This window comes from Zophobas morio, unplaced genomic scaffold, assembly GCF_036711695.1.
Source record: "Zophobas morio isolate AGI-343-1 ecotype UQ-CSIRO unplaced genomic scaffold, CSIRO_AGI_Zmor_V1 ptg000027l, whole genome shotgun sequence".
NCBI lineage: Eukaryota > Metazoa > Arthropoda > Insecta > Coleoptera > Tenebrionidae > Zophobas > Zophobas morio.
This window is the reverse complement of record NW_026972132.1, coordinates 483,406-492,656: the sequence shown is the minus strand read 5'-3', so window position 1 is coordinate 492,656 and position 9,251 is coordinate 483,406.

Sequence of the window (9,251 nt, the reverse complement as noted above, 5' to 3'; positions counted from 1 at the left end):
CCAAAATTCAAAAATCGAGAAATCAAACATCAAAAAATCAAAAAATAAAAATTCGAAAATCTAACATTTAAAAATCGAAAAACTCAAGATATCGAAACCCAGGAATTTAAAAAATGGATAACTGAAAAATCAAAACATCGAAAAATTGGAACGAAAATCGAAAAATTGAAAAGCCCAAAAGTAAAAAATTGAAACACCGAGAAAAAGTCGAAAAATATCCAAAAAATTGAGAAATTAAAAAATTGGGAAATTGAGACATCGAAAAACTAAAGAAGCAAAGCCGAAAAATCGTAAGCTTAAAAAATCGAAAAATTGAAAAAAATCGAAACTTTGGGAAGTCGGAAAATGGTAAATATTTAAAAATCGTTAAATTGGAGAGGACAAAATTTGTCATCATTGAAACATCGGAAAATGGGGAAATCGAAAATTGAAAAAATCGAGAAATCGAAAATTTGAAGAATGAAAGAATTAAAAAAAAACCAAAATTGAAATATTGAAAAATGGAGACATCTAAATCCGAGGAGTTAAAAAAACGTAAAAAAATAACGGCCAACCGAGAATCGAAAATTATTTACAAAATTTACAAAAAAAGAAACGCACGAATAGGTTGCTGTGTTGTAAAATAATCGGAAAATAAGACACAAAAATCGAAAATCATTAACAAATAAAAAAATTATGAGCCCTTTGAGAATAATATAAAAAGGAGTTAAAAATCGTAAAAAAATAACGGGCAACAGAGAATCGAAAGTTATTTACTAAATATACAAAAAAAAAGAAACGCACGAAAATGTTGCTTCGCTCTAAAATCGGAAAAAATGCAGCTGAAAAGAAAGAATTAAAAGAGAAGTTAAAACAAGTTAAAACATTATGAAAAATTGGTCTAAAGAGTTCAGACAGTACTTCCCTCGCTGTCGGAAACTTGACGACTGCATGGCTATTGTGTTTTTTTTCTCATTACATTTTTGTAGTGTGGAATTTAAAAAAAAATTGCGATGACGTCATCAACATTTTTGCAAGGATACGTATATCAGTTGGGATAGATGTAGTGTAATACTAAGAATAAAATTATTGTATTCCCAAATTTTCGGGAAAATGAATTGAGTCGTTTTGAATATTGATTTGTTATAATCAATAAAATAACGAAACAATTTACTCACGTATACGGCGCCGGCGTGTAATCGTTTATGTATAAACATTCTTAATTGAAGATGACAAGCGTAACAGCATACGTGAGAGTCAAACAGAGAAACTGTAAACAAAACGACCATCGGTTTTATTGCTTCGACTTCCGCTTATTATATAAAACATTGGATTTTATTTTAATTTTTGACGGTGGAATTCACAATTGGTTGATTATAAACATGTCTATTCCACATTCGCGGAACCTAGACAGCGCACAAAACAAATGCACGTCTGTAATGTTAAAGTCGATGTAAATAAGCGTGTTACCCTTATGTTTCAACCGAGTTTTTACTTTAAAAAATTTTGTGTCTACCAAATTGGGTTGGTCCAATGTAATATTAATAATAAGTGTTGCCTTTAATTTAATCAATAAAATAAATTGACTTCATTAATTTTTTTGAGCCACCTCTTAAGAAAATCTAAAAAATATGAATGGAATGATAGATAAATCACAAGTACAAACTCATCATATTTTTTGCATTTTAGATAGGATTTATTCAGCAAAATTTAAGGGTGACGTCATCAATTTTTTTAGGAGGGATGAACAAATACATTTTGAACAAAAGTTTACCATGCTTATAATAACTTTAAAATATCTCCAAGATTTCCAAGCATTCGGTTTTGTAATTCCTGATTAAATCGATAAAATAAATTCACGCATTCATTAATTTTTTTGAGTCACCTGTATATGCAAATCCAAAAATATGAATGGAATGATAAATCACAAGTACAGACTCATCATATTTTTTCACATTTTAGATAGGATTTATTCAGCAAAATTTTGGGGTGACGTCATCAATTTTTTAGGGGGGATGAGCAAAAACATTTTGATAAAAAATTTATCATGCTTATAATAACTTTAAAACATCTCCAAGATTTCAAAGCATTCGGTTCTGTAAATCCTGATTAAACCAATAAAATAAATTCGTGCATTCATTAATTTTTTTGAGTCACCCTGTATATGCAAATCCAAAAAATATGATTGGAATGATAAATCACAAGTACAGACTCATCATATTTTGTACATTTTACATAGGATTTATTCGGCAAATTTTAGGGTGACGCCATCAATTTTTTTAGGGGGGGATGAGCAAATAAATTTTGATAAAAAATTTACCATGCTTATGATAACTTTAAAATATCTCCAAGATTTCACAGCATTCGGTTCTGTAATTCCTGATTAAATCAATAAAATAAATTGACGCATTCATTAATTTTTTTCAGTCACCCTGTATATGCAAATCCAAAAAATATGAATGGAGTGATATATCACGAGTACAGACGCATCATATTTTGTACATTTTAGATAGGATTTATTCGGCAAACTTTTGAGCTGACGTCATCAAGTTTTTGGAGGGGATAACCAAATATATTTTGACTAAAGATTTATGATGCTCTTTAGAGCCTTAAAACATCTGCAACATTTCAAAACATTCGGGTTAGCAAATTCAAAATTAAATTGCAAAATGTTGTTTTATAATTTTGATTTTTTTTCCAAAAATCTGGACGTTTCGGGTAAAAATTGAATTCGGAGTCGTAAACTACATGTGTAGGACTATGTTATTTTATACAATTTAAGACCCATTTACTATGTACAATTTTGAAGTGAGGTCATCGTATTAGTGGTGGGGATGATTAGACAAATTTTGGTTAGCGTTTTACCATCTACATGATATTCCTAATATAAGTACAAAATTTCACAACTTTCGGAGATTATCTGTCTAATAAAAATCCGGGACGGCAGACAGACGGACAGACGGACAGACGGAAATGGGAGACCTATTTCTTCGTATTCTAGGGGTCATGAAAGATCGAGAAAACGTAAAAGTAGAGAGTCGGCCGACGGACTCGATTACAATACTTCCTTTGCTTACGCTCGGGAAGTAAAAATCGAAAATATCATTACCAAAATTGACAAATTAAAGAATTATGAGCCCTTTGAGAATAATACATAAAAAATATGACTCATAAACAAGGAGATAAAGAATAATGAAGAATAAGAGAGTCGAAAATTCTCGACAAAATTTCGTTCTTTGAAAAATGCTGCTGCAGCGCACTAAAATCGCCTCAGCAATAAACACACGAGGTTGGTAATAAAAAGACCCATAAACCCATTTAAGTGGGGTCCAGTTATTGAGAAACAACCCAAAAAGGTGTGTCCCTACATCCGATGAGAAAATTCTAGTGAAGGTTACATTAAAACAACAAAAACTCGTTTCGATGAAATCAAAATCGATTTGTTACGCCACTGCATGTTTCAAAGATTTAGACAGCAGCCACACCGCTTCTTTACAACACATTTAATAAAAGAATTTAGGCCAAATTAATTGCACGAATGCACCAAGTGCACTTTTTATTGCCCAATTGCATCGCCCTTAATTTTTTTCAATCGCACTCGGTCTGGCCGATTTAGACGACGCACATTTGTTTTCGTGAAATTCACGAGCGAAAACAAAAAAAGCGCGATTGTCACTCGATTAGCGCCGTCTTCGGTAAACAAGAATATCGCAGTTGTTGCATTTTTGTTTAAATTTAGAACTGGAATTGCGCGTCCCACTGATGGAAATAATGGAATTACCGTTGTTAAAACGCGCGACCGCAAAATTCGGCTTAAAGTCCCGTGGACATCCTGTAGAAGCGATCGGTTACATAAGGTGAACGTCACCGGTAATGAAAGAAATTTCGGGTGGGAATTACCTATTACATGCGAAACGACGATAATTAAACGTGTAAAAAGTTTTTTCGGCCGAAATTTTCCATGGAAAACGACGAACAGCTCGCGTGAAACGCAATCTCAAAAATCCGACAAAAAAATTCGTGTTTACAACCTTTTTTTTTAACCAGGATAAACAAAACATTTTAATGGGCGAGTCAAGGTTGTTGTATTTTTAGAAATGCACTTTTATGACTTTCTCATGGTTATCTCTGCATCTGCTATCAACGGTCGATGGCAATGACTTTAGTGGATGTCACCTACAACATTGTAGGTAATTTGGGCAGGGCCGTATCCGAAATTTTCACCAACGAGAAGCAAACATTAATTAAAATATGCACAAAATGCTGTGACAGGTTTGTCCAGGACAGTTGACGACTTTGGACAAATTTTGAATACTTATGGACCCTAACCACGATTATCTATTTGTCAGCTTCATCTTATCATTGCTTAATTTGGACAATTTGATGTGACGTCAAATTCTATGATACCTAGGCTTAAATAGTAACTCAAAATTCGTCATTTTGACGTCACGGTATCGAGATCAAGAGTTGCCGAAACGGTAAAGTGTTAAATTTGTTTTGTAAACATTAATCAAGTGGTCACTAGGTCTAAGTGTGGCCCATTTAATCCAGCCGAAGAGAATGAAACGTGTTTTGGACAGCAGTTCAACCATGTTTCATGGATTATTCAGTAGTTGGATAACAATGTTTAAAATAGGAAAACCACAAACCGAATAACAGAGAAATTGAAACAAGATTGGAGTCTTTTATGGGTATTGTTACACAAGAATTATACGAAACAAAAAAATACGAAAAAAAATGAAATGCATATACAGTTGAAAAAGAATTAATTTGTCAAAAAAATGTCACAAAAAAGGAAAATGAAAACAAAATGTCACAAAAAGCGTTAAAGAATAGGGAAGAAAAATTGCGACTGAAAAAGGTCACTAAAAAACACAAAGAACACATAAAAAGGCAAAAAAGGCAACAAAAAAGCGCAAGAAGGCGGCAAAAGATGCGATAAAAATTAGACAAAAAAGACGGCTAAAAAAATAGTGAACGACGGGGAAATGAGAGACTAAAAACATCGACGAACAAAAAAGCGGAAAAAGAGGGCAAAAAACGAAAGAAAAAAAAATGTGCCAAAGAAGGCGACAAAAGTGCGACTAAGAAAATAAAAAAAAGTAAAGGTCACAAAAAGCGTCAAAAAATAGGGAACAAAAAATGTGACTAAAAAAGAAAGTCGAAAATAAAAGTAGAAAAATACAAAAAACAATGAAAAAAGTTGCGACAAAAATTAGACAAAAAAAATGCTTAAAAAAGTGTGAGCAACGGGAACACGAAAGGAAACATCGATAAAAAAGGGGTGAACCACAAAAAGCGAAAAGGAATGAATGCCATTGACGATCGCTTTTATTTTGACCGTTCTTCAATATTTTTTAATTTTTCAAATTTTGTGATTCTGAGTTTTTGAATTTTCCGATTTCCCGACTTCCCAAAGTTTCGATTTCTCAGTTCTTCAGTTCTTCAATTTTTCGATTTTTCAGGTTTTTGATTTTTCAATTTTTTAAGTGCGATTTTTCAACTTTGTCTTTTTGACTTTTGGATTTCTCTATTTTTCAATTGTGTGATTTTTCTGTTTTTCGATTCTTCAATTTTTTTCTATTTTTCAATTTTTCGATAGTGCAGTTCTGGGATTTTTTAGTATTTTGACTTTTCGATTTTTTCAGTAATGGATTTTTTGATTTGTGGACTTTTACTTTTTGGATTTTCAATTTTTTGATTGTTTTATACTTCGAGTTCCCAATTTTTCAACTTTTCGAAATTTCTCTTATATTTCAATTTATCAATTTTCGGAATTTTTAAATTTTCAATTTTCCAATTCTTCAATGTTTCGAAATATAAATAGGCCAAACTAAAAAATCGAAAATTTAAAAATTCGAAAAATTGAAAAATTAAAATACAGAAGAACTTTAACAAGAAATCTAGAACTTTAAAAATTATCAAAATAAAATATCGAAAAGTTCAAAAATTGAGAACTCGAAATACATAACAGTCGAAAAATCGAGAAATCTGAAGTTTAAAAAACAAAACATAAAGAATCGAAGAATCGAAATATTCAAAAATTCCAAAACTGAAATAAATATACAAAAATTGAGAAATTAAAAAATTCGAAAATTCAGAAATCGAAAAACCAAAAAAGCAAAATCGAAAAATCGAAAAATTGAAAAACTAAAAAGTTGAAACTTTGAGAAGTCGAGAAATGGGAAAATCAAAAATTTAAAACAATTAAAATACCGCAAAATTGAAAAATTGAGAAATCCAAACAAAAAAAATCTAAATTTAAAAATTCGAAAATCTATAATTTTAAAACCGATACGATAAGACTGATTTTGGCAAATTACATATATCCTCTAAGAAAGTACAGGGCAGGTGGGCGGGGCTAATATTTGCTAAGATAAAACTGATTTTGGAAAATGATATACCTTCCAAGAAAAAAGAGGGCGGGTGGGTGGGGCTAGTACTTGCTAAGATAAGACTGATTTTGGCAAATAATATACATTCCAAGGAAACAGAGGGTGGGTGGGTGGTACTAGTAATTTCTAAGATAAGACTGGTTTTGGCAAATTACATACCCTCTAATAAAGTACAGGGCGGGTGGGCGGGACTAGTACTGCCTAAGATATTACTGAATTTGGAAAATAACAGCCTCCAAGAAAATAGAGGGCGGGTGGGTGTGGCTAGTACTTGATAAGATAAGACTCATTTTGGACAATGATATACCTTTCATGAAAATCTAAGGTGGGTGGGCGGGGCTGAATTTTGCTAAGATAAAACTGAACAAAATGAAGAGTAGTCAGTAGAATGAAGAAAGGGTGAGTGGGCGGGGCTACTACTTGCTTATAAGAATTTAAAAAACAGAAAAATCGAAAAATCGGATAACTGAAAAATCGAAAAATTGGAAAATTGAAAAATTGAAATATGGAAAAACTGAAAACTCAAGTAATTGAAAAACCTAGAATTTTAAAAATTGAAAAATTAAAACATGGAAAAGTTGAAAAAATGAGAAATCGAAGTATAAAACGGTCGAAAAATTGAAAAAATCAAAAAAACCTAGGAGTCCAAAAATCGAAATATTGCAAAATCGCAAAACTGAAAGAACTATCCAAAAAATTGAGAAGTTAAAAAAATTGGAAAACGAAGGAAACGAAAAACTAAAAAGACAAAGTCGATAAATCGTAAGCTTAAAAAATCGAAAAATTGAAAAATCAAAAACCCGCAAAATCGACAAATTGAAGAATTGAAGAAGTGAAAAATGGAAACTTTGGGATGTCGACAAAAGGGAAAATAAAAAAAGAATATTTCGGAAATCGGAAAACTGAAAATTTAGAAACGTCAAAATATGAAAAATTGAAAAACCGAAATATTAATTCAAAACCGTAAAATTAAAGGGAACAAAAATTGCGAAATCGTATCATTGAAACATCGGAAAATTGAGAAATCGAAAATTTGAAGAATGAAAAAATTGAAAAAGGCCAAAATTGAAATATTGAAACGTTGAGAAATCGAAAAGCCGAAAAATCTCAGTAGCAATATGCTGCTTTTTAACATTTAAATATCATTTATTCGACAAAATTGAAAGATGACATCATCAACTCCTGGGGACCATGAACGGATAAATTTTGACTAATAAAAAAATCCATTAAAGAATAGCCAACTAAACACTAGAGAAGATGTTCAAAATTCCTTCATTGTACTTATAAGTAAGCTTGTAATATTTCCCAACTTTTTGTAAAAGTTAGTGATCAGTACTTGTTAAGATAAAACTGATTTTGGCAAATGAGAAACTCTCAAAGAAAAGAGGGGGTTGGTGGGCGGGGCTAGTATTTGCCTAAGATATTACTGAATTTGGAAAATAGACATACATGTGGCTAGTAGTTTTATGATAAAACTCATTTTGGCAAATGAACTACCTTCTAAGAAAAGAGAGGGTGGGTGGGCGGGGCTCAAGTTTGTTAAGATAAAACTGAACAATATCAAGGGTCACTAGAATGAAGAAGGGGTGAATGGGCACTGGCAGAGCTACTTCATGCTTATAAGAATTTAAATAATTGAAAAATTGAAACATCGAAAAATTCAACAACTGAGACATCGAGAAATCGAAAATTTCGGAAAATTGAAAAATTGAAATATAGAAGAACCGAAAACTCGAAAAATCGAAGAACCTAGGATTTTAAAAACTGAAAAATGAAAACATCGAAAAGCTGAAAAATTGAAAAATCGAAGTATAAACAGTCGAAAAATTGAAAGATCTCAAAAAATCCAGAAATCCAAAATCGAAAGTAAATTCGAAAAATCGAAATATTGAAAAATCCCGAAATTGAAAGAACTATCAAAAAAAAAATGAAAAACTAAAAAAGCAAGGTCGAAAAATTGAACTTCTGTCTTTACATTTAGCTTTTGTTCTTAGTTTACACAAAATTTGACATTTTGGTAATCAGCTTAAATGTATATATCTTGTGACGACCATTTGGATCTTGTAATTGGCTGAAACCCATTTTTACAATTTTTTTTTGGAAACATTTTGAAAATTGTAAACTTTTAACGTTTATTTGAATAGATATCGTGACTACAGTTACAGATTTGTAGTTGCCTGCAAATTATCCACACTTTGATACCAATTGTTAGTCAATTGAATCTAATTTAAGTATTTTTTGGAATTTTTTGGAAACTTAGAAACGTCAAAACTTGAAAAATTGAAAAATCGAAATATTTAATTAAAAACCGTAAAATTGAAGAGGATAAAAATTGAGAAATCGTATCATTGGAACATCGGAAAATTGAGAAATCGAAAAATAAAAAATCGAGAAATCGAAAATTTGAAGAATGGAAAGATTGTAAAAGCCCAAAATTGAAACATTGAAAAATTGAGAAATCGAAAGCCCGAAAAATCTCAATAGCGTATTCAACCCTGGGGGCCATGAACGGACAAATTTTGACTAATAAAAAAAATCCATTAAAGTATAGCCAACTAAACACTAGAGAAGATGTTCAAAATTCCTTCATTGTGCTTATAAATAAGCCTGTAATATTTCCAAATTTTTTATAAAAGTTAGTAACCAGTACTTGTTAAGATAAAACTGATTTTGGCAAATGAGGAACTCTCAAAAAAAGAGGGGGTTGGTGGGTGGGGCTTGTATTTGCCTAAGATATTACTGAATTTGGAAAATAGACATACATGTGGCTGGTAGTTGCTAAGATAAGACTCATTTTGGCAAATGAACTACCTTCTAAGAAAAGAGAGGGTGGGTGGGCGGGGCTCAACTTTGTTATGATAAAACTGAACATTATCA